This window comes from Pan troglodytes, chromosome 2 (assembly GCF_028858775.2).
Source record: "Pan troglodytes isolate AG18354 chromosome 2, NHGRI_mPanTro3-v2.0_pri, whole genome shotgun sequence".
NCBI lineage: Eukaryota > Metazoa > Chordata > Mammalia > Primates > Hominidae > Pan > Pan troglodytes.
The window spans coordinates 200,725,391-200,748,564 of record NC_086015.1 but is presented as its reverse complement, the minus strand read 5'-3'; the positions used below and the strand labels follow the sequence as shown (position 1 = coordinate 200,748,564).

At 44.8% G+C, this 23,174-nt stretch overlaps 1 protein-coding gene, 2 long non-coding RNA genes and 1 pseudogene across 13 annotated transcripts in view; 2 read left to right on the top strand and 2 right to left on the bottom strand.

The window, feature by feature from the left end:
- Positions 1-250: 250 nt before the first annotated feature.
- On the top strand, positions 251-3,651 carry LOC134809639 (uncharacterized). Its single transcript, XR_010155905.1, has 3 exons — positions 251-477; positions 1,297-1,378; positions 3,332-3,651. It is a non-coding gene; the product is annotated as an uncharacterized LOC134809639 (long non-coding RNA).
- A 1,052-nt stretch (positions 3,652-4,703) lies between these two features.
- BDH1 (3-hydroxybutyrate dehydrogenase 1) overlaps positions 4,704-23,174 on the top strand; it is a 63,251-nt gene continuing 44,780 nt past the window's right edge. For 3 of the 9 annotated variants that reach the window (XM_063807445.1, XM_063807444.1, XM_054682500.2), the window contains exon 1: positions 22,022-22,162. The gene's annotated coding sequence lies outside the window, so the exon portion shown is untranslated. Of the gene's footprint in view, positions 4,883-21,965; positions 22,163-22,523; positions 22,612-23,174 lie in introns of those variants that run through there. The other 6 variants (XM_016942570.3, XM_016942573.3, XM_016942571.4 and 3 more) reach the window with 6 other exon arrangements.
- LOC104005933 (uncharacterized) lies at positions 5,464-22,919 on the bottom strand. Of its 3 annotated transcripts, XR_010155903.1 has the most exons (7): positions 22,528-22,894; positions 16,408-16,447; positions 14,669-14,699; positions 11,799-11,924; positions 9,436-9,608; positions 8,237-8,363; positions 5,464-6,756 (listed from the first exon to the last, which is right to left on the bottom strand). It is a non-coding gene; the product is annotated as an uncharacterized LOC104005933 (long non-coding RNA). The 3 variants fall into 3 exon arrangements; XR_010155904.1 differs by lacking the exon at positions 14,669-14,699 and having other exon boundaries at positions 6,289-6,756; positions 22,528-22,919; XR_008547371.2 differs by lacking the exons at positions 14,669-14,699; positions 16,408-16,447 and having other exon boundaries at positions 22,528-22,915.
- LOC134809636 (proline-rich proteoglycan 2-like) lies at positions 21,550-22,479 on the bottom strand (annotated as a pseudogene).

Here is a 23,174-nt window from a genome sequence, read left to right as displayed (position 1 = left end):
GTCTCCGGCTAGGAGGCAATGCTAAACCAGGACAACCTAGAGATACCCTGGCTGGCCAGGGCTTCCTAAAAAAGACGTGTTGCTGGGTGGTTACGTTGCCTTAAGAGCACACTCATTACCCAGTGAATCTGCCGTGAGTCAGAGGGACGCCCCTGAAGACACATTACCTGGAGGAGATAAGCTCCCCAGCCTCCCCCACAGCCATTCCCCAGTCTCTTCTCTTCAGCTTCTTCATTTCTCCTCCTTCCAGTCTGGCCACTGGCTCAGGCCACAGCGGACACCCTGTTCACAGCCTGCATCACCCTCCTGAGACAGAACCTTCTCCAGGTGTTTGCCTTTGGGCAGGTCCCAAGGTACCACCTGGAGCTGCTGGAAAGGGTAGTCCTGACAGCAACCCTCTGGTGACCGGTCCTTGCTAGCTCCTCCCCCGACCTCCCTGTAATGCTGGGTGCAGAGGGATGCACCAGGGAGCTGCGTGTAAGTGGTGAACAGGAGAGCGTCTGGGTGACTGAACGGGGAGAAGGGAGGGGAAAGGATGGGAGAGGCTGAAGCAAACATCTTTGAGGAAAATGGGTAATGACAGAGCTGGTAGACAATGGTGAGAGAAGGAAGGATGACACTGAAAGTAGTCATGCTCCTTTTTATTTAATTGAGATCTTTTTCTCTTTTTGCCAATTAATAATACGTTTTGGTCTGGGGGATGCTTGGGAAGGCCCCATTGTTCAAAATATCTCTTTCAGGAACCTGGAACACCACCATTTGAGACTCACTTCTTTAGGTCTTGAGGGCTTTTTGGTCTTTGAGATGCTTTTATGTAAAGTTAATGCACCTCCAGTGCCCTCTGAACAAAGGCCAGTGAACGTGGACTAAGCTTCCCTGGCCATCCTTATCTCCTGCTGCTTACCCTCCTCCCCGCCCCAACCTGAAGGAGTAGCTCCCTCCCGGTCGAGAGCTCCAAGGCTATGCCTAATTTACATCACCCTCCCCAAGCTGGAGGAGTAGTGCCCTCCCCATCCCAGAGCTCCATGGCTTTGCCTAATTTACATGACCCTCCCCACGCTGGAGGAGTAGTTCCTTCCCCGTCCCAGAGCTCCATGGCTATGCCTCACTTGCCTCACTGGGCCCAAGCTGTCCTGGAAGGGAGGAAGCTGCGGATGTGTCTGTTCCCTTCCCTGGGCTGTGAGCACCTGGATGGCAGGGACTACAGAGACCCCAGGGGGTGGAGGGGGTGAAAAGCAAGTTTCACATGTCCTGTTTGGCCTGAGACCAGGCCCCTACCTCTGACTTATGCTCCAGGTCGCAGATAGACCAATTCCACAGCAGAGGAATCTATTTCAACGTTGTATCAGACTCCAGTCTAGGAAGCAGACCACGCTGAGTGAGTATATCAGTCAGAGTTCCCCAAAGAAACAGAACCAGTCTATATACAGTGGTGTGTGTGTGTGTGTGTGTGTGTGTGTGTGTGTAGAGAGAGACAGAAAGAGAGAGTTTAGAAATGGTCTCATACGACTGTAGAGGCTTTGTCAGAGGCATTTGAACCAGAGCAACTCCATCTTGAATAGGGGCTGGGTAAAATAAGGCCAAGACCTACTGGGCTGCATTCCCAGATGGTTAGGCATTCTAAGTCACAGGATGAGATAGGAGGTCACAAGATACACGTCATAAAGACCTTGCTGATAAAACAGGTTGCAGTAAAGAAGCCGGCTAAATCCCACCAAAATCAAAATGGCCATGAGAGTGACCTCTGGTGGTCCTCACTGCTACACTCCCACCACCGCCATGACAGCTTACAAATGTCATGGCAACATCAGGAAGTTACCCTAAATTGTCTAAAAAGGGGAGGCATGAATAGTCCACCCCTAGTTTAGCATATCATCAAGAAATAGCCACAAAAAAAAAAAAATGGGCAACCAGCAGCCCTCAGGGCTGTTCTGCCTATGGGGTAGCCATTTTTAAAAATCATTTACTTTCCTAATGAACTAGCTTTCACTTTACTCTATGGACTTACCTTGAGTTCTTCCTTGCATGATATCCAAGAACCTGCTCCTGGGGTCTGGATTGGGACCCCTTTCCTGTAACAGCATGGTAAGTCCAAAATCTGTAGAGTAGGCTAAGAGCCTGGAGACTCAGGGAGGAGTTACAGTTTGAATCTGAAGGCAGTCTGCTTGCAGAATTTCTTCCTTTCCTGGGGAAGTCAGTCTTTTTCCATTAAGGCCTTTAGCTGATTGGAGGAAATCCACCCAGATTATAGAGGTAACTGCTTTACTCAAATTCCATCAGTCAAATCTCATTCAAAAAACACCTTCACAAAAACATCCAGAATAATGTTTTGAGGTAGGATTTTTGTTCTTGGTCACTTTGCAAGCTGGAAACCCCCAGCTGGCGATGTCCTGTCCAGGCCTCCCTCAGCCAGGCTGGCATGCCCCAGCTTGCCTGTGTTATAGCTTGTACCTGCATTCAATGGTTCCCGAGCTCTTGAACCACACCAAGAAGAATGAGGATACACTGGACATTGAAGGGTGATGGGGGTGGAGAAGAATTTTATTGAGTGACGGAACAGCTATCAGCGGAGAGGGGACATAGGGGGTGATCCCCCAGCCCCACAGTTGGGTGGTTCTCACCTCCCCAAGTGGCTGGGTCTGGGACTTTTTATGGGCTCAGAATAGGGGAGGGGCAGGCCATAGGTAGTATTGGAAAAGGCAACATTCAACTGGTTAAAAGGCATTATTCAGAAAGAATCAATCAGGAAAGGGTGGGCAAACAGGAACAGAAGTTCTAAGTCTGAGTCGTGGGTTTCGTCTGGGACCAGCAGTCCAGTCTTTCAGCTCTGTTTTTGGCTTGAAGGTGGGGTTTCACCAGGGACCCACCCCTACCTGCCAATGCATTTGGCCGCATCCCGTGGCTATCAGTTTGACCAAATATCTGGGTACTGAGCCGCCATGAGGAAAGCAGCTGCCAAGGACTGAGCCCCTCCTCTGCATAATAAAACCTTTACAGAAAAAGAATTTACAATTTTCACTCCTGCCAAGTTGACATGTAAAATTAATCATCACCAGTCTGCTCCTTGTCAGTCTGGGACCCACACATATCTCTGAAATCATACTTAACCTTCAAGTAAAGACAAGAACAAGATCATAGTTCTGTCTAACATGACACAACTATCCTTCCTACAACTGCATCCTACTGCACTAATCCTTTTCCCAGAAGAGGATACAAAGTCCTTAGGTGTGTGAAAGGAAAATAAATCTTGGGGCCCCTAAATCACTAAGCTAAAGGGAAAAATCAAGCTGGGAACTGCTTAAGGCAAACCTGCCTCCCATTCTATTCACAGTCACCCCTCTGCTCACTGAGATAAATGCATATTCTGATGGCCCCTTTGGAGAAGCTAATCAGCAACTCAAAAGAATGCAACCATTTGTCTCTTATCTACCTATGACCTGGAAGCCCCCTCCCTGCTTCAAGTTATTCTGCCTTTCCGGAGGGAACCAATGTTCATCTTACATATGTTGATTGATGTTTCATGTCTCCCTAAAATGTATAAAAGCAAGCTGTGCTCCAACCACCTTGGGCACATGTCGTCAGGATTTCCTGAGGCTGTATCACAGGCGTGCGTCCTTAGCTTTGGTAAAATAAACTTCCTAAATTGATTGAGACTTGTCTCATTTTGAGGGTTCACAGGTGATATTTACTCTTCTTGAGATCCTGTAACTTAAACACTATGATGTAAAGTTAGCAATATTAAATTCTATGAGATAAAGTAATGCATCTTATGTTACACGATAAAGGAATACAAAAGGGAAGAAAACAAAGGTGCTATACGCACACTAACATATTCGTAACAAAATAAGGAAGAAACACTCATGACAATTACAGTTCTTGTTTTTATAACTGGTCATGTAGTTGTGGCTGGTATTGATAACTATCTTATTTCACTACTCATTCCATATTCCCTTTGCCCTCAGCAAGCACCCGAGCTGGCCATGGAGCGTTGCCTGGTGAGGTGACCAGAACCCTCATTCCTAAAGGGTCTGGGTCATTAGTAGTCCTGCCTGAATTGGGTTGTTGTAATTTTCCATTGACTTTAATCACAGGGCATGGGAATACTAAGACATGTCCTATGGTATCTCCTGTATTTCAGACATACTCTTCCTTACCTCCACTGTGACATTCAAGGGGTATGGCTTTGGCCCCACCTTCTTGAATCTGCCTTCAGATTCAAACTGTAACTCCTCCCTGAGTCTCCAGCCTCTTCTTGGAAATGGCCCTATCTAAAACCACTTGGCCATTTTGAAATCTTTCTCAGGTCCTGATTCTGGGTTATGCTCAGGGCAGCCTCTGAAGATTTCTCATCCTGTTCAGGCCGGTTCCTTGCTAATTTATGCCCACACATACCTGGCAGGGAGAGCTAAAGATGGAGTTGGTGGGAGCTGCCCTTTGGCATCATTGATTTTTAATGTATTCCTAAGCAGCAGCATCTGTCCTTGACCCTCTGCTTGTCAGAAGGCCAAACTCACAGACATTTTAAGCTTAAAACAAACAGTTACAAAGCTGTTGAACTTTGCCTGTGCAAGGACAAACACAAAAACATCCCAAGGCCCACCCCCCGCCGACCCCCACTGTACTTGTCACACGTATGTGAGAATTTCCATTCTCAGCTAAAGGCAAGCATTGAAAGAATACACAGAAAGCCTGGAAAAGGTTTCCAGGGGTGTCAATACGCCCTGTCAACTGAGAATTAAGAGGATCCGGCTGGTCACTTGCCTGGAGAGGATCCTGCATGCTGATAGTGCTGAAGCACCTGCCAGCTAAGGTGAGAGACAGCTGAACTTGAACGTGTGGGCTGTCACTGAGAGCGGTCAGCAGAAGAAAATTTGAGCCATGGGTAAGGCCTGGTAGAAAGGGAGGGGATTGGGGAGGAGTGAATAGGCCTTTGGAAAGAGGTGCTGTTAACCCAAAACAGAGAGGCAGCAGCTTTGCAATTAGATTTTCTTTTTGAAATAGCAGGCTCTGTCCCTGGTAGCAATAGGGATAAATAAAAAGTAATATGTATTCATTGGGAAAATAATTGGAAAAAGAATTAGGCAAAATAAGCATGTGGTTTTGTATCTTGTTTTTTAAAACAGCTTGTTGTAATACATTAGATATTCTTTGAAAAAAATAGAATTTGAAGTTCAGAAAATCAAATCAGTTTTAGGGGTTGAGAATCTCACTACATATTTTGTCTTTCAAAATTGTTTGTTTATTTATTTATTTAGAAATGGGGTCTTGCTATGTTGTCCGGGCTGGAGTGTAGTGGTACAATCATACCTCACTGCAGCCTCAAACTCGTGGGCTCAAGGGATCCTCCTGTCTCAGTCTCCTGAGTAGCTGGGACTATAGGCAGGCACACCTCACCTTGTTCCCAGACCAAACTGAGGGCCGGGCTGCTTATTCTTGCGGCCTAGTAATGAGATGCAGATGAACTGGGAAAGAAGGGAGTTTATTGCTGTAACTGGGTACAGGGAGAAGGTCTGGAAAATATCACCAGAACAATTCAAAATTACAAAGTTTTCCAGAGCTTATATACCTTCTAAGCTATATGTCTATGTGTACGTGTGCATTCATCTAAAGACATAAGTAAGTGATTAACTTCTTCTAATCTATAACTAAGATCTGAGTCCTGAAGGCCTTCCTTTGGAGCCTTCATAAATTCATTTAATCTAAATGGGTGAAGGTGCTGGGGTGATTACCCTTATCTTGTGTCCTGCTAAATCACAGGGTTTTGGGGAGTTCCTTTAGTCCCCAGTAAAGCTTGTTTGTGAAGGTCTGGGGAGTTCCTTAAGATCCACAATAAAACTTGTTTAACCCTAAATGGGTCCTGTTAAGAATTCCTTCATTATTTTGTCATGCTTTAAGGCCCAGGAAAGGCCTAGGCAAAACTCTTTGTGGGCTTTTGTTACATTCAAGCCTTTGTATAGGGCACTGACGCTATCAGCTTTTAATATTTAACCTAACCACTCAGTCAGTGCTGAAACAGTTGTTATGGAGGCCTACCTGTTCAGCCATTATGGAGACCTGGCCTGCCACAACCTTGCCTGGCTAATTTTTAAATTTTTGTAGAAACAAGGTCTTGCTGTTTGCCTAGGCTGGTCTTGAACTCCTAGGCTCAAGTGATCCTCCCATCTTGTTCTCCCAAAGTATTGAGATTACAGGCATGAACTACTATGCTTGGCCATCTTTCAAAGTTTATATGTGTATTCATCCATTTCCTTATTGCTGATAAAGACATACCCAAGAATGAGTAATTTACAAAGAAAAAGAGGTTTAATGGACTCACAGTTCCACATGGCTGGGGAGGCCTCACAATTATGGCAGAAGGCAAAAGGCACATCTTACACAGTGGCAGGCAAGAGAGAGAATGAAAGCCAAGTGAAAGGGGTTTCCTCTTGTAAAACCATTAGATCTCATGAGACTTATTCACTAGCATGTGAAAACTAAGGGGGGAACCACCTCAACAATTCAATTATCTCCCACTGGGTCCCTTCCACAACACATGGGAATTATGGTAGCTATAATTCAAGATGAGATTTGGGTGGGGACAGAGTCAAACCATATCATTCCACTCCTGGCCCCTTCCAAATCTCATGTCTTCACATTTCAAAACCAATCATGCCTTCCCAAGAGTTTCCCAAAGTCTTCACTCATTTCGGCATTAACTCAAAAGTCCGCAGTCCAAAGTCTTACCCGAGACAAGGCAAGTCTCTTCCACTTATGAGCCTAAAAAACAAAAAGCAAGTTAGTTACTTCCTAGATACAATGGAGGTACAGGCATTGGATAAATATACCCATTCCAAATGGGAGAAATGGGTCAAAACGAAGGGTCCAAAGGTTCCATGAAAGTCCAAAATCCAGCAGGGCAGCCAAATCTTAAAGCTCCTTTGACTCCATGTCTCACATCCAGGTCATGCTGATGCAAGAGGTGGGTTCCCATGGTCTTGGGCAGCTCTGCCCCTGTGGCTTTGCAGGGTACACCCTCCCTCCTGGCTGCTATCATGGGCTGGCATTGAGGGTCTGTGACTTTTCCAGGCACATGGTGCAAGCTGTCAGTGGACCTACCATTCTGGGGGCTGGAGGATGGTGGCCCTCCTCTCACAGCCGCACTAGGCAGTACCCTAGTGGGGACTTTGTGTGGAGGCTTCAACCCCACATTTCCCTTCTTCACTGCCCTAGCAGAGGTTCTCTGTGAGGGTCCCACCCCTGCAATAAAATTCTGCCTGGACATCCAGTTATTTCCGTACCTCCTCTGAAATCTAGGTGGAGGTTCCCAATCCTCAATTCTTGACTTCTGTGCACCCACAGGCTCAACACCACATGGAAGTTGCCAAGTCTCAGAGTTTGCACCCTCTGAAGCCTCAGCCTGAGGTGTACCTTGGCCCCTTTTAGCCATGGCTAGAGCAGCTGGGACGTAGGGTGCCAAGTCCCTAAGATGCACACAGCAGGGGGCCCCTGGGCCCAGGCCATGCAAACATTTTCTCCTTCTAGGCCTACAGGCCTGTGATGGGAGGGGGCTGCCACAAAGGTCTTTGACATACCCTGGAGACATTTTCTCTATCATCTTGGCAATCTGACTCTTCATTACTTATGCAAATTTCTGCAGCCAGCTTGAATTTCTCCTCAGAAAATGCGTTTTTCTTTTGTATTGCGTCAGGCTGCAATTTTCCAAACTTTTATGTTCTGTTTCCCTTTTAAAACTGAATGCTTTTAACAGCACCCAAGTCACACTTTGAATGCTTTGCTACTTAGAAATTTCTTCTGCCAGATATCCTAAACCATCTCACTCAAGTTCAAAGTTCCACAAATCTCTAGGGCAGGGGCAAAATGCTGCCAGTCTCTTTGCTAAAATACAGTAAGAGCCACCTTTACTCCAGTTCCCAAGTTCCTTATCTCCATCTAAGACCACCTCAGCCTGGATTTCATTGTCCATATCATTGTCAGAATTTTGGCCAAAGCCATTTAACAAGTCTCTAGGAAGTTCCAAACGTTTTCACATTTTCCTGTCTTCTTCTGAGCCCTCCAAACTGTTCTAACCTCTGCCTGTTACCCAGTTCCAAAGTTGCTTCCACATTTTCAGGTACCCTGACAGCAGTGCCCCACTCTACCAGTACCAATTTACTGTATTAGTCTGTTTTCTTGCTGCTGATAAAGGCATACCCAAGACTGAGTAATTTATAAAGAAAAAGAGGTTTAACAGACTCACAGTTCCACATGGCTGGGGAGGCCTCACAATCATGGCAAAAGGCACGTCTTACATGGTGGCAGACAAGAGAGAGGATGAAAGCCAAGCAAAAGGGGTTTCCCCTTGTAAAACCATCAGTTTTTATTCACTACCAAGAGAGAAGTATGGGAGAAACTTATTCACTACCACGAGAAAAGTATGGGGGAAACTACCCTCATGATTCAATTTTCCCCCACCAGGTCCCTCCCACAACACATGGGAATTATGGGAGCTACAGTTCAAGATGATATTTGGGTAGGGACACAGCCAAAACATATCAATATAATCAACCAGAACCTATAACTTTTCCTCATTGAAGACATCAGAAATTGCCATCTGTATTGTACTCATTGAATGAAATTTCTGTGTAACAAAGCAATTCCAGCTTCTGTTGGATTATCCACATGAATGATGCCCAGCTGATTATAAAAAATTCTGTACTCCATGCTGAGTTCCTGTAACTCTACAAAAAGGAAAAAAAAACTGTACTCCAAATAGCCACAGAAACTGGGATTTTAAAAATCCCTTTCTTCAAAGAAAGAACCTCAGAACAATTGGTGGTGTGCTTAAACCAAAGCATTTGGAGTAGGACAGACTTGGGTGGGATCTGTCTTTGCCACTTCCTGGTTGTATTGTTGTGGGCAAGTTATTTGAACCTGCTAACTGTCAATGTGTTCAGTTGCAAATGGGAATAATCTTAGGCTACTTTTAGAATTGTTGCAAAAGTAAGTGAAATAATGCATAGAGGGCACTTGTCACAGTGGCTGGTACATAGAAATCAACCATTTATTGCTAAATTGTAGTATTATTGCAAACAGGGAGCCTGCATTGATTTATGATTCCACTCTAAGAATATAGCACAATCAGTGAGATAAGGACTCAATCAGTGCAAACTGAATGAATGAATAAATTGCATGGGTTGCTGTAGCTTAGGGCAGGATGGGCAGAGGTGTTTTTTTTTTTTAATCAAATATCCTCATATTGTTCCCTCTTCCAAGATCCTAGTTACCTCAAAAGAACATTGCTTAAATTTACAGACAACCCATACCCATGCACAAAATGCTTGTGCTTAAACAAACACTCAATTAATGAATACGTAAGAGTTAAGTGATAGAAAGTGGGTGGGGATGCCTGATACTCTCCATCTTTTTCCCTTGAGGTCAAGCACTTGTTTTACTTACTCATTCACTGCAAGGAAAAGGCAGCTCCTCCAATTCTCATTCATCCACAGATTTCAGCATTACAGTCACGTTAAGATCAGCTGTCAAAGGCTCTTTTCAACACACTAGATTCTGAGCACCACAGCTTCGTTTTAGAAGCAGCATAGAATAATACACTGGGCTTCTTTCCTTTGCTGTCAATTCCAGAAAAAGCTACTCAATACCTATAAAATTCTACAGATTAAGGGTATGATTTCCAGCCAAAAAAAAAAAAAACCCACAAAACTTTAATAAAATTCAATTGCATCAAAACAAACAGAAGACTGTGGGGTTTGGGGCAGTAGACAGTGTTTTTATTCCCTATTGCCCAGCAGAACTCAGCAAAGCAGGCTGCACACTGGCTCTGTGAGGACTTGGAGGTGGCTGCCTAAGGGCAGGATTTAACCTGCACTGTCCTGAATTAACACTGAGCACTTAATACTGAGGGCAGAGAAGACCAGGGGCATTCAGACCCCAGGCAGGGCCAGATCCAGCAAGGGAGGGGCTGGGAATGATTAAATTCAGCTGGTATTGGAGGAGAGTGTGAGCTAGCAGGCAAACAGACAGGAGAGAACACCATGATCTCTCAGGTCAGGGGCCTCTTTTAGGGTACTTCATTCTGACTGAGTATCTTTCAGGATACTACCTCTTCTACAAAGCCTATCCTGATCCCTTATTAGAACTCTGATGACATTTATTTGTCCCTCTTTTAGAAGACTTACAGGACTTCCAATGATTCATTTAGCTTACATACATGCCTCATTTCCCTCCGTGAACCCCCAAAATCTCAGGTCTCTCAGTTAATTCAGAAAGTTTATTTTGCGAAGGTTGAGGATGTGCACCTGTAACACTGCCTCAAGCGGTCCTGACGACATGTGCCCAAGGTGGTCAGAGCACAGCTTGGTTTTATACATTTTAGAGAGACATGAGAAGCAATCAACATATGTAAAATGAACATTGGTTTGGCCCAGAAAGGTAGGACAACTGGAGGCAAAAGCAGGACAGGGAGGGGGCTTCCAGGTCACGGGTAGATGAGAGACAAACAATTGCACTCTTTTGAGTTTCTGATTAGCCTTTCCAAAGGAGGCAATTAGATATGCATTTTTCTCAGTGAGCAGAGGGATGACTTTGAACAGAATGGGAGGCAGGTTGGCCCTAAGCAGTTCCCAGCTTGACTCTTCCCTTAGCTTAGTGATTTTGGGACCCCAAGATTTATCTTCCTTTCACATTTCCCTCCTTTTCTTTTAAAAATCTTTTGGAGAAAGCATTTTAGGAGAAAATGAGTCCCTCGTCCCAGATTTCATCTGGTGTCTTATGGCTAGGATGGTTTATTCCTAGATAGGTAGGTCCCAAGTTATTAGGAAAGCTCATATTTAGAAGGTTGTGAAGTCTCATGTCCTTTGAAGAGAAAACAGGGGGAAGAAGGTAGAAAAACAACAACAAACAAAAGAACAATCCTGGAAAATCGATATAGGCCACATTACTCTGAAGTTTATACATCAGTAGGTAGGTATGAAAGTGGCTAATGTATGTAAATAAGGTTGCTATTATTCTCTTCTGAAGGTTGTCTAGCTTCAGTTTGTGGGGCTTTATGAAAGCACAGCTCAGTTTCCAGTGACTCCAAATTAGGAAAAATGGGAAAAGAAGAAGAAAAAAATTGAAAACAAAGTAACAAAAATTACTTTGAAGACTTGGAGCCAAGAAAAATTAGAATTCAGTTCAAACTTTAAAAAATAATAAAAATCAAGAAACATTAGGCAAGACTAGAATCTAACAACTGCTGTACTATAGTTTTGAATCATAATGTTTCCCTCTTCAGTTTCCCATTTGTACTAAAGAAAAATCATGGTAGGACTGGTTTGCTTTACTATACTTGGCCTAATTATTTGTATACAATGCAGCCAGAGTAATTTTTTTTTTACATAGGCTTTTAAATTGGCTTTGATGGAACTTTGTTCCATAGAAGGAATCTCAGATAAGACATTTTTTTAAAGCTGAGCCCAGCTATGGATTTGTGCCATCAGGTACCTATGAGTTGAGTGATCCTTTCCTCTTGAGGTTCCAAGATAAACTTGGGGCTCCTGGGCCTGTCAGAAAGTGACATTCTTTACTTATGACACATCAGGAACCCTTTACAGTGGCTGTGTAGACAAAGGTATCACAGCAGTTTATCCAATGGGCTTTTATTGCCTCCATAAGTCAAGTTTGAATCCTTAAAGGAAAGCACACCATTCCAGTCAAAACTTTAGTAAAATAACCAGTTTCTCCAATTGTGTCCTGTTACAAATGAAAACAGATTCTTATTGCACTTATGCAAATAACTGTATTGTCATAAGAATACTCACACATAGTTCCCAAATTTTGGAGAAATCAGGTAGACAGAAACAAATATGGTCTAAATTTTGTTCATAGAAGTATACTTCATTCAATTGTTAAAAGCTGTAAATAGCTTAAAAGACGTTTTCTTGTATCTGAAAAACAAAACAAAGGATCAGCAACATTTTAAGCAAAAAGTTTAAAAGATTACTTTAGTCTTTTATTAGTTCAGCTCACGCAGTTAGCTTTTGTTCTGATATTCATGAACATTTCAGTTCTCCATGAGAGTCCTGTAAGTTTTTTTCTCTATTCTAATGTTCCAATCTCCAAAGTTATCAGAAACTTGCATCTAGGAACACCTGTTAGAGTTCTATAGTTGATTATAAAACCACTTTCTAAGGAGGACCAAAACAAGACAATTGTTTGTGGATGACAAAAGGTTTTAAGGCAGCCACAGTCAAAGACACAACTGACAAAGAAACTTATCTCTGTGGCAGCAACAATTTAACATAACAATTATAATTATTACTGATAATGTACATTGTCATATCAAAATTATAGGAGTTTCCCATGATTTTGGAACACATACCAATAACATATTTATATAAATACAGCCCAAAGAAAGCCAAACACCATTTCATATTTGACAAAGTTTCCTGTATGATTTTTATACCAAATAAGCCAAATTATGTCATTTTGGACTTCAGGAAACCTAATATCTTAAAGGATTAATTCAAGCAGAAAAAGACATAATTTATAATTTGATTTTGGAAAGGTTATCAAATATCAAAGGTTTAGAACACTTGATATCACAGGTTATTGTAAAATAAGTCATTCATTTGACCAAAGTGATAACTCAAGGATTTAAAAAAAAGGCAAAAACCTTCTCTTTGAGAAAAGAGAGCTAATTTTCCAAACAATAAGCCCTAGTAACAACAGCAGGAAGCTGGCTGGGTGTGGCGGCTCATGGCTGTAATCCCAGCACTTTGGGAGGCCAAGGCAGGTGGGTCACCCAAGGTTGGGAGTTTGAGACCAGCCTGACCAACATGGAGAAACCCTGTGTATACTAAAAATACAAAATTAGCCAGGCGTGGTGGCACATGCCTGTAATCTCAGCTACTAGGGAGGCTGAGGCAGGAGAATCGCTTGAACCTGGGAGGCGGAGGTTGCGGTGAGCGGAGATTGCATCATTGCACCCTAGCCTGGGCAACAAGAGCGAAACTCTATCTCAAAAACAAAACAAAACAAAAAACAAAACACAGCAGGAAGCCAATTAAATTTGTTCTCTAAAATTTTATAAACAATCTATAAAATTTTAATCTTGACCATAAGCTATAACTTCCATAAGCCTTTCATAACCTTTATAACCTTTACTTAGGAGTTGGTTAATATTTCATAAAAACCTTGTTAATTTGACATGGGCTCATATGCTGGTCTTGCATCAGTGTGCCTTTGACATTAATGATTAATTTATAGAGAAACTGAACTTATTTTATCTCTCAACATTGGCTCTTACAATCTCACATGCCCCTTTCCTGAGAAAGTTGAATAACTTGAATTTTTGGCCCTGTGTTTCAGAAATGCAGTTTATTTTGATTGGCATCTTCTACTGAGACTAAAGATGGGATTTTAATTGCTGTCAGTGTTTAAACTTTAGCAGGACTTGGTATCTTTTTTACACCCAGGGGTCAAAGCCCTGTAACTAAATGTCACAAGTACTTTAAAAGCTCATACAGAGAGACATATGGGTGTAATAACCTTAACTTAAAAAAAAATTTTAATCTCAGTTTTTTCCCTAAGCAAACCAAAACTTAATAATAATATGACAACTTGATCATATAGGTTTTTTAAAATAAATCCTCTTATTGTGACTTACACAGACTGTTCATGACATGCTTGGACTTTCTGGTTTGTCCTGAACATCCCTCTTTCTTAAGCAACCAGTCATTTTAGTCTAGGACTAAATTTACCATACAAGATTCTTTCTTATATGAAATTATTTATCTTTAAGCTTTCTTACCAAAAAAAACCTCTTTATTTTTATAACTGTCATTTTTTTTTTTAGATGAAGCCTTGCTGTCACCCAGGCTAGAGTGCAGTGGCAAGATCTCAGCTCACTGCAACCTCCGCTTCCTGGGTTCAAGCAATTCTCCTGCCTCAGCTTTCCAAGTAGCTGTGATTACAGTAGCCTACCACCACGCCTGGCTAATTTTTGTATTTTTAGTAGAGATGGGATTTTACCATGTTGACCAGGCTGGTCTCAAACTCCTGACCTCAAGTGATCTGCCTGCCTCAGCCTCCCAAAGTGCTGGGATTACAAGTGTGAGCCACTGCTCCCAGCCATAACTTTCTTTACATCTCTTTTATTTTCCTGGTTCCTTTTATATTGTTTTAAACATGACCTTTAAATAAGCTTTGAATTAGACAAAAACTATTCATCTTTTTAAAAATGACACACTTTTTTAAAAGAATGTTTTCTTACAAATATATTTTTATTGGAAAATACCCATATAATGAAATATCTATTACTTAATTTAATATAACTTTAGATTCTAAATTATGAGTTTGTCTACAAGTATTACATTCACCTAATTATTTTAATTGTTTTAGATGATTTATGAAAACTGTGATAGTCATCATTTAAAGTTATGGAACCATCATTGCAAAATTATAACAGAGACGTGAAAAAGATTTGCCTAACTGACTCCATCTTGCTTTTAACCTCCAAACTCTCCTTGTTCATTCTTCTTTTCTCTCCTAGGAAATTGTTGTTTAAGGATCCTAATTCTAGTTCGGAGATGCATTCTAAAGGGTCTTCTTTTTCTTCTTGTCAGCTAATAGTCTTAAATTTGCATATTAAAGGAAACAACTCACGTAAAAGTCAGACAGCAAAATTTACCTCGTAAGGTACAAAGTGAAAGTCTGGTGAGCTGGAGGGAAATTAAAATGAATTTAATTAACAATTGGACATAAAATTATAGACATCTATCATAAAGGCCTTCAAATACATACACATGTACATGTACATACACACATACACACATACAGATTCTATAACTTTTACTCCAGTACTTTAGCCATGAGATAAATACAAATTTGCCAGCTTGCAAGAAAAACCCAAAAAACTGTTAGACCCAAACAGTGGTTTTATCTCAGTGGAAAAATAACAGCAGACTTAAAGCATGGCAGAAAGGAAAATAGAGAAAAAGGGACTAGGAACTCTAGAATTTGCAGGTTGACCTTAGGGCTCTTTTTCCTTAATGTAAATTTGCACAAAGACTGTATTACTTCCATTTTACTCTGGCAAATAGAGGTGCCATAAAACCAATAAGGTGCTCTAAAGGGGGTCATTCTCCTTGTTTTCTCCTCATTCTCAGATTATTTGTTTCCTGCTTCTTTTTTTTTTTTTCTTAAAAGGAAGAATTGAGCTGTGGCCTAGGGTTTTTGTGCATGGATCGATGTGAGCTGCTTGTGGGCAAGACTCCACAGTGTGTCATCACTGAGTTGTTTCCAGCCTCTTATGCATCTCAGCTTCTCTCTCCAGAGGTCTATGACCTCTGAGAGGGCTCAAAATGCCAGGTGATCAGCCCTTATATGCATTTCCTGGATGACCCATTTTTAAAATTAATTTTTGTTGGGGATTTCCCTGCAGGGCCACTGCATGTTGCAGGGGATCAACTCCCCAGACACTCCCACGAGGCCCCTGGTCACCCAGGGACGCCTTTTGCTGGAAAGAGCAAATGTCCTTTCTCTTTGGAGCTCAGAAAACTCAGTTTCTCATTTGCCTATGAAAACAACAGTTCAGTTCCTCAGACAAATGCACACAGACAAACACAATTGAGATTAATTATGGGAGAAAAAGCAATAGAGAAGACCCTTCAGAATGCATCTCCGAACTAGAATTAGGATCCTTAAACAACAATTTCCTAGGAGAGAAAAGAAAAGAAACCAGCCAAGACCACTTCCTGTAAACTGTGCTCAGCCACCCGTAACTTTGTAGTTCTCGTCTGCCATTACATGCTCCAAGGTCAAATCCTCTCACAGTGCAAGGTCATCTCTGGTTCCCCCAAAGCCAAAGAGGTCAGGTCATGCAATACAGGAAAACAGAGCTTTAGATATAAGAAGAATCCGCCCACAACTCTTGAAACTTCACAGAGAAAACATAACACTCCAAAAGGGGTGAGTGGCCCCTTTGTTCTGAATTCTTTAAAGGGGTTCAAGTCATTAGAAGCCTTCTCTAGATTTTTTTGGTACTGCAGATGGCAAAGGGGGAAGGAGGTATAGGGTGGAAGAAAAGTAAATGAAATAAATATATATTTTTTAAGACAGGAAGCAAACACAGAAAGCAAGTGCATGTTTTTGTTGTTGTTGTTGTTGTTTTGTTTGTTTGTTTGTTTTAGCTGTGAGAAATTTTGGCCAGATTAGAAAGGCTTTGTTACCCGTAATTTGGAATTCTCACTCAGATTGGACCAAGTCTGGAAGAGTAGGTCAAATCTGATGGGAAAGCAACCAGAACAAACAACAACAACAACAAAACCCCAACAATATGATCACTGAGCACTCTAATGGTAAAGGAGAAATTCAGACCAGCTGGTTGTTAAACTTTAGCCAAGACAAAAACCCAACTCAGCTACTTACCTAGGGATGGGTCTCAGGCTGAAGACTGCTTTTTGTCATCCTAAAAGCAGGAAAAAACTCGAATTCATCTTCCCTGCTGGGAGTGAGCTCAAGCTCCCTGAAGGAGTTGTCTGCCTTCTATCATCATGGAAAGAGGAAATCTTGCCTTCCTTGTTGGAAGCAAATAAAACTCCAAAAAAAAGGTGGGGGGGAGTTGTACAGAAAAATAAACTCTAGATCTTGACCAAATTTGGGGAGATCAAGGATTCTCTGGAGGGTGTGCTCCCAGACCTCAGCAAATTGTCCTATTGGTTTGAGCCATAAGGTTAGCTCATGCTGCTACTAAGGACCAGTAGATCTGTCAAAGGTCAGGGGCATCTCCACTCAGAATCCCTCCATGGTTACCAAAATGTGAACCCCCCCAAATCTGAGACAAGTCTCAGTTAATTTAGAAAGTTTACTTTTCCAAGATTGAAGATGCACACCCGTGACACAGCCTCAGGAGGTCCTGATGACATGTGCCAAGGTGGTCATACGTTTTAGGGAGACATGAGACATCAATCAACATATGTAAGATGAACATTGATTTGGCCCAGAAAGGTGGACAACTTGAAGCAAAAGTGGGACAGGGAGGTGGGTTCCAGGTCACAAGTAGGTGAGAGACAAATGGTTACATTCTTTTGAGTTTCTGATTAGCCTTTCCAAAGAAGGCAATCAGATACACATTTATCTCAGTAAGCAGGGGGATGACTGAATAGAATGGGAGGCTGGGTTGCCCTAAGCCGTTCCCAGCTTGACTTTCCCTTTAGCTTAGTGATGTGGGGGCCCCAAGATATTTTCCTTTCACACCTCTGTTTGAAATGCTTGTTCCTTGGTGCAGTAAAGAAATAGCACTTGAACATAATTTCCTCAGCAAGGCCATTTTTATACTTTCTGCAGAAAGGGTACACTCACCAGCAGTTTTGCCGTGAGCATACACAGAACAAAGCAGATGGGGTCATTTATAACCTGACACATCCGCCCTACTGCTGTGTCTGGTTTCCATTGGCTGGAACAGGACCTCACATTCTGTATTTGTCCCGATTGGCTAGTAACTTAGAACTTTTTAAAAGAGGCAAAGGCAGAGGAGAACAAAGGAAGGAGGAAGTAACTTGTGGAATGCTGAGAAAGGTAAAAACACCTTCAAATAAGGAAGAGGAACAGGCTATGACCTAATGCTTGCTTGGACCAGTATAAGCACACCACGGCAAATATTTAGGCTAAACTGTGGGAGCTAAGAACATATGATTTCTTTATTAAGGCTAGCAGATTTTAAGAATGTTAGCACAGGTCTTTGAATAAATTTTGCTTCTAAGAGAAGTTACTATTTATTCCTAATTAGAGGGGAGGAAAGTCTTTGAAGACTAACCTCTACTTTACTTTTCATACCTCCTTGAAGGCAGGGACTAAGGACTGTTTCCCTCCCAAAACTAACTTGCTAATTTGCAAACAGTACCTCCCTGGGTTGAGGAGAGTGTGCTAAGTGCTGAATACCCTGGCCTGAGCCCTTGTACCTGAACAGAGAGGAGGTGGTTTCACAGTAGTAGGGGGGAGAGAGAATCTTGGTGCATGCAGTGTTGGGAGTGACCTGATTTCCACAGACTCTCTGTGTTCAACCTCACAGCTGAATGTTTCTCCAGTTCCAAAGTCAACAACCAGAACGGTAGAAGGAGGGGAAAGGTTGAAGGTGGGGCTGAGAATGGCTTTGTCTGACCCCTTAACCCAGTCCCAACTCCTCAGTTGGCCCTTTCTCCTGGGAGTCTCTTGCTACTATCTGTGTCAGAGTTCACTCGTGATGCCCTAAGGGGCAGGGCCTTTGGGAAATAAAGGAGAAAAAGCGCAAACCAAACAAATAAATTCTTCCTTAGCAGGGTTGGGAAAGATAAGCTGAGATGTCTCTTTTGGGTTAACCATTGGCTTAATCTGGGTTCCCTCAAATAGCAGAGCCTGAGCAAGGACTTGCGTATAGGTAGTTTATTTGGGGAATGAATCTGTTTTGTATGGTTAAAATAAGGAGGAGATCAAAGTATGAGTTCATGAATCACACAGTTTATTGCCGTACAAAGAGGTCTTTCTTTTTCACAATTCTTAAAAAGGGGGAGAATAATGAGAACAAATCTCACAGGGGATACACTCAACAGACAAGGTACATTAATCACATAATGAATGAGTTCCAATTTCATTTAGAGTCCAATTATTAAAGTTCAGTTGAAGCTGAGCATGGTGGCTCATGCCTGTAATCCCAGCACTTTGGGAGGCTGAGGTAGGTGGATCGTCTGAGGTCAGGAGTTCAAGACCAGCCTGGCCAACATGGTGAAACCCCATCTCTACTAAAAATACAAAAATTAGCTGGGCGTGGTGGCGGGCACCTGTCCCAGCTACTTGGGAGGCTAAGGCAGGAGAATCGCTTGAACCTTGGAGGCGGAGGTTGCAGTGAGCCGAGATCGCGCCATTGCACTCCAGCCTGGGTAACAAGAGTGAGATTCCATCTCAAAAAAAAAAAAAAAAAGTTCAATTGCCCACTTAGGATGGAAAGCAGGCTTTTGTGGATGCAAAGTCCAATCAGAGTTTGAGGCACTACTTTCTAGGAGAGGTTCTCGGGAGGGACAGCTTGACTAATACAATGGAGATCCGTGAAGATACGTGAGGTCTCTTGCTGCTAGAGAGCGGTGCCAGCGTTGTGAGACAAGGCTTCAAAAACAGCTTCAAGGCTTCCAGAGAGTGGCCTTGCCACATCCTCAGCTCTCCAAGCGTCTGTCAGAATCTTGGGTTTCTATGTGTTTGGAGTCCAGTGGTTGAGGTCAGTAGCTCCCATGCAGGGTCTGATAAGGTGTGACATGACATTCCCTTGGCTAGGGAGAGTTCCCTGCATGTTCTAATCACAGTAAAACAATATCACTCTCACAGCAAAGTGAAAGTGTTTGGAATCATTTAAAGCTACATAACAAAATCCCAAGGAATTGGAGGGGAGGGCTGGGAAGAGTCAAATAGGGAAGGAGGGAAAGAGAATGGCATCCAAGGGTGTATTCGTGAGTTGATCAAGTCGGTCACTACTATGGGCAAACAGAATGCTATCATTTTAGGAGCTGCATAGAACATATCTCAGAATTGCCCACTGGAAGACTGGAAGAGCAGAGTATTTTTCCTGCAGTTCCTGCCTGCCCTTTGGTCAAAGTTTGTCCTTTGAGGTGTTCCTTTGCACTTCCAGGTTTACTCATGTGTCGGAGTGGGCAGCGGATTCCTGCAAGGGTCCCAGGTTGCAGTGCCAGAGACGCAGAATACCAGGTGCAGCTGAGGCAAGGTGCTCTCAGGTTACACCTGTTCATAGCTGGTTGTCACAGCAAAGCTGGGCTGGGAAGATGTAAGGCCAGGTGTGTAATACAACCTCAGAAAGGTCAAATGTCCTTTTCTGTCTTATGCAAATAGGACTACAATTCAGTTTAATTCTCAGAGTCAGGATCTATGTTTTTTCCCTTGGGGTAAAGAAGAATTCTTCCTTTAACTACTTTTCTAGCAAAGCGTAATCCTCAAGGCGTAATTTTAGTATAGTGATTTATTTTTAACCCTGTGGTACTATATGCCTAATGTTCTGAAACACCGTCACTGGAGCAAATCCAGGCTTGAGTCTATCTGTGAAACGGGAACAGAAAACCAAGTGCATCCTCCCTTCCTGATTCTCCCAGTCTTCAGGGCTGTATGTGCCAGGAGCTGGGGATAAAGGAGATAGGCTTAGCTCTCCAGAAGCTCACAGAATGGATGGACAGAGCCAACAGTTTTATTTGTTTGTTTGTTTTTTGAGACAGTCTGCCACTGTTGCCCAGGCTGGAATGCAGTGGCACCATCTCAGCTCACTGCAACCTCTGCCTCCCAGGCTCAAGCAATTCTTCTGCCTCAGCCTCCCACGTAGCTGGGATTACAAGCATCCACTACTAAGGGCAGGGTTTCACCACATTGGCCAGGCTAGTCTCGAACTCCTGGCCTAAAGTGATCCACCCGCCTCAGCCTCCTACAGTGTTGGGATTACAGGCGTGAGCCACCGCACCCGGTCTACAGTTTTCTTTAAATCTTCATCATGCCAGTACTTCCCTCCTCCTGTTTTCATCTTCCTGTATTTGCAACTTTCATTCATTCTCTTCATTCTATTCATTCCTTCTCTGTACTTTACCTAAACATAGTTGCGAACCCCCAAAATCTGAGCCAGATCAATTTAGGAAGTTTATTTTCCCAAAGTTAAGAATGCACGCAAGTGAAATGGCCTCAGGAAGTCCTGACATGTGCCTAAGGTGGTTGGGACACAGCTCGGTTTTATACATTTTAGGGAGACATGAGATATCAATCAACATATGTAAGATGAACATTGGTTCAGTCTGGAAAGGTGGGACAACTCGAAGCAAGGAGGGGGCCCCCAGGTTATAGGCAGATGAGAGACAAATGGTCGCATTCTTTCCAGTTTCTGATGAGCCTCTCCAAAGGGGGCAATCAGATATGCATTTATCTCAGTGAGCAGGGGGTGGTTTTGAGTAGAATGGGGGCAGGTTGGCCCTAAGCCGTTCCCAGCTTGACTTTCCCCTTTAGCTTAGTGATTTGGGGGCCCCAAGATTTATTTTCCTTTCGCGTAGCTTCGCCACTAATGTGTCCTGGTGTCTTCTCTCCTCAGCCTGTTTCTCTTCCTGGAAACTGAGGTGTGCTGGCGCAGGGCGATAGCGCAGTGGGGCGGGGTTGGGAGGAAACCCTTATCTGTGGCCGATGGCCCTCCGTTGTTCTATTATTAAAACTCTGGGAAACTGCTATTCTTAATTTATTTTTAAAGACCCTGAGGAGCAAATCTTTAATTTTTTTGTTTTTGTTTTTGTGAGACGGAGCGCTCTGTCGCCCAGGCTAGAGTGCAACGGTGCAATCTCGGCTCACTGGAACCTCCGCCTCCTGGGTTCAAGCGATTCTCCTGCCTCAGCCTCCCGAGTAGCTGGGATTACAGGCGTGTGCCTCCATGCCCTGCTAACTTTTGTATTTTTAGTAGAGACGGGTTTTCACCATGTTGGCCAGGCTGGTCTCGAACTCCTGACCTCAAGTGATCCACCTGCCTCAGCCTCCCAAAGTGCTGGAATTACAGGCGTGAGCCACCGCCCCCGGCCTTTAAATAAATTCATCTGATCAAAAGAAATTTAAAAACCAACCAACCCTAATGAGCTCTAAAGACAGCAACACGCACAGGACCTGGAAAGAGCCTCTTCCTCACCGGAGTTTTCCTCACTTCAAGGAGCGGCGCCTTCACCCTCCGGCCTCAGCCCCCGAGGCTGAAACCCTTTCCGCACCTGGCTCCATCTCCCTGGCCCTCGCCCCCGCCCAGCGGTCGGGGAGCGAGAAGGCGGCGGGGGATCTGGCGCCCGGCTTAGGGGCGAGACGGCCGCACCGGGAGCCTAGCGATCAGGGCACCTTGGGCGGGAGGAGGGCCAGCCGGGCACCCAGGGCGGAGGAGGCGGCTCGGCGGCCCCCCCACAGCCACGCCGCCGTGAGCCCCGCCCGGCGTAGCCCCAGCGCGCGCTTCGTGTGTAGAAGCGTCCGGGTGGCGGAGGCCGCAGGCCGCAGGAGTGCTGGTGGAGGGGCTTCCAGAAAGACCCTGCGGCAGCGCCCCCACTCGGCTCTCCCCGCAGGAGAGCGGGCACCTGCGCGGCGCCGGGTGAAGGCGAGCGCCTCGGCGAGCCCTCTGCAGCGGAGCCCCCTGCCCATTTGGTTTTGGGTAAGAGGAGGGGTCCGCGTCTCTGCAGCTCGGGCGGGATGCCCTGGCGCCCTCTACTCGGTTTGGTTCGGCCTCACGTGTTCCTTTAGCTCCGAAGCCGGGATACGGGTGGGGAAGGGGGGCTCGCGCCCTACAGGCCGAGCCCTGCGGCCGCAGCGGGGTAAGGGTAGGATGGCCGATCGCGCCCAGACCCCGGGGAGTCCTCACTCGCCTCCCTCTCGGCTTTTCTGCCGGCGTCTCCAGCAGCATGATCTGGCATTTATTATTCGGAATAATGTGCCAGGCAGGAGGAGGCCCTGGGTTAAACACGCGGCCCTGCAGCTCCCAGGTGAAACGACTCATCGTTTCCTGCCGGCGCATCTTACCGAAGGGGACCCAGGCCCCACGAAGGGAAGGAACCGTCCTCAAGGTCACGTCGTAGTCAAAGGCCGAGCCCAGACCGAAGCCAGGTGTCCTGCCTTCTAGCCCCGGGCTGTAGGCCCTGTCCCCTTCCCGACCGAATCTCCCAGTCCCGTCCGCGTCCCTCCTCCTCCTCCTCCGGGGTCCTCCGCAAGGCTCTGTTCCCGGGGTTTGGGGAGTCCTCCCTCCGCGCCACAGCGCCCTGGGGAAGAATGCTGGACAGCAGGCAGGCCACAGGGCCGGGGAAGGAGGAGGAGCCGCGGGGACAGGCTGGGGATGCCAGAGTGGTGGTGGGCCCGGGACTGGCCAGGGTGGGAGCCCAGGCGCGCACCCGCGCGAGGACAAGGGGGCTTTGGCTGGGCGGTGCTGTCTCAACCAATGGGAAGCGTGGCTCTGGCCGAGCCCCCCTCTCTCCCCGCCCTCCGGCCGGCCGTTGGGGAGCGCTGCTCTGGGATTGGCTGCGCCGCCGTCTCGGGCGTTCTCGCGCTCTGCTTACGTGCTGGCGCGCGCCTGAGAGATACCCTGTGGGTTTGAGCGCTTCGGTCGGTCCCTAGCGGCCCAGGCACCTTGGGCGTGCGTCCTGCGCGCGGCCGCCTCCAGGCTGCGCCCTTCT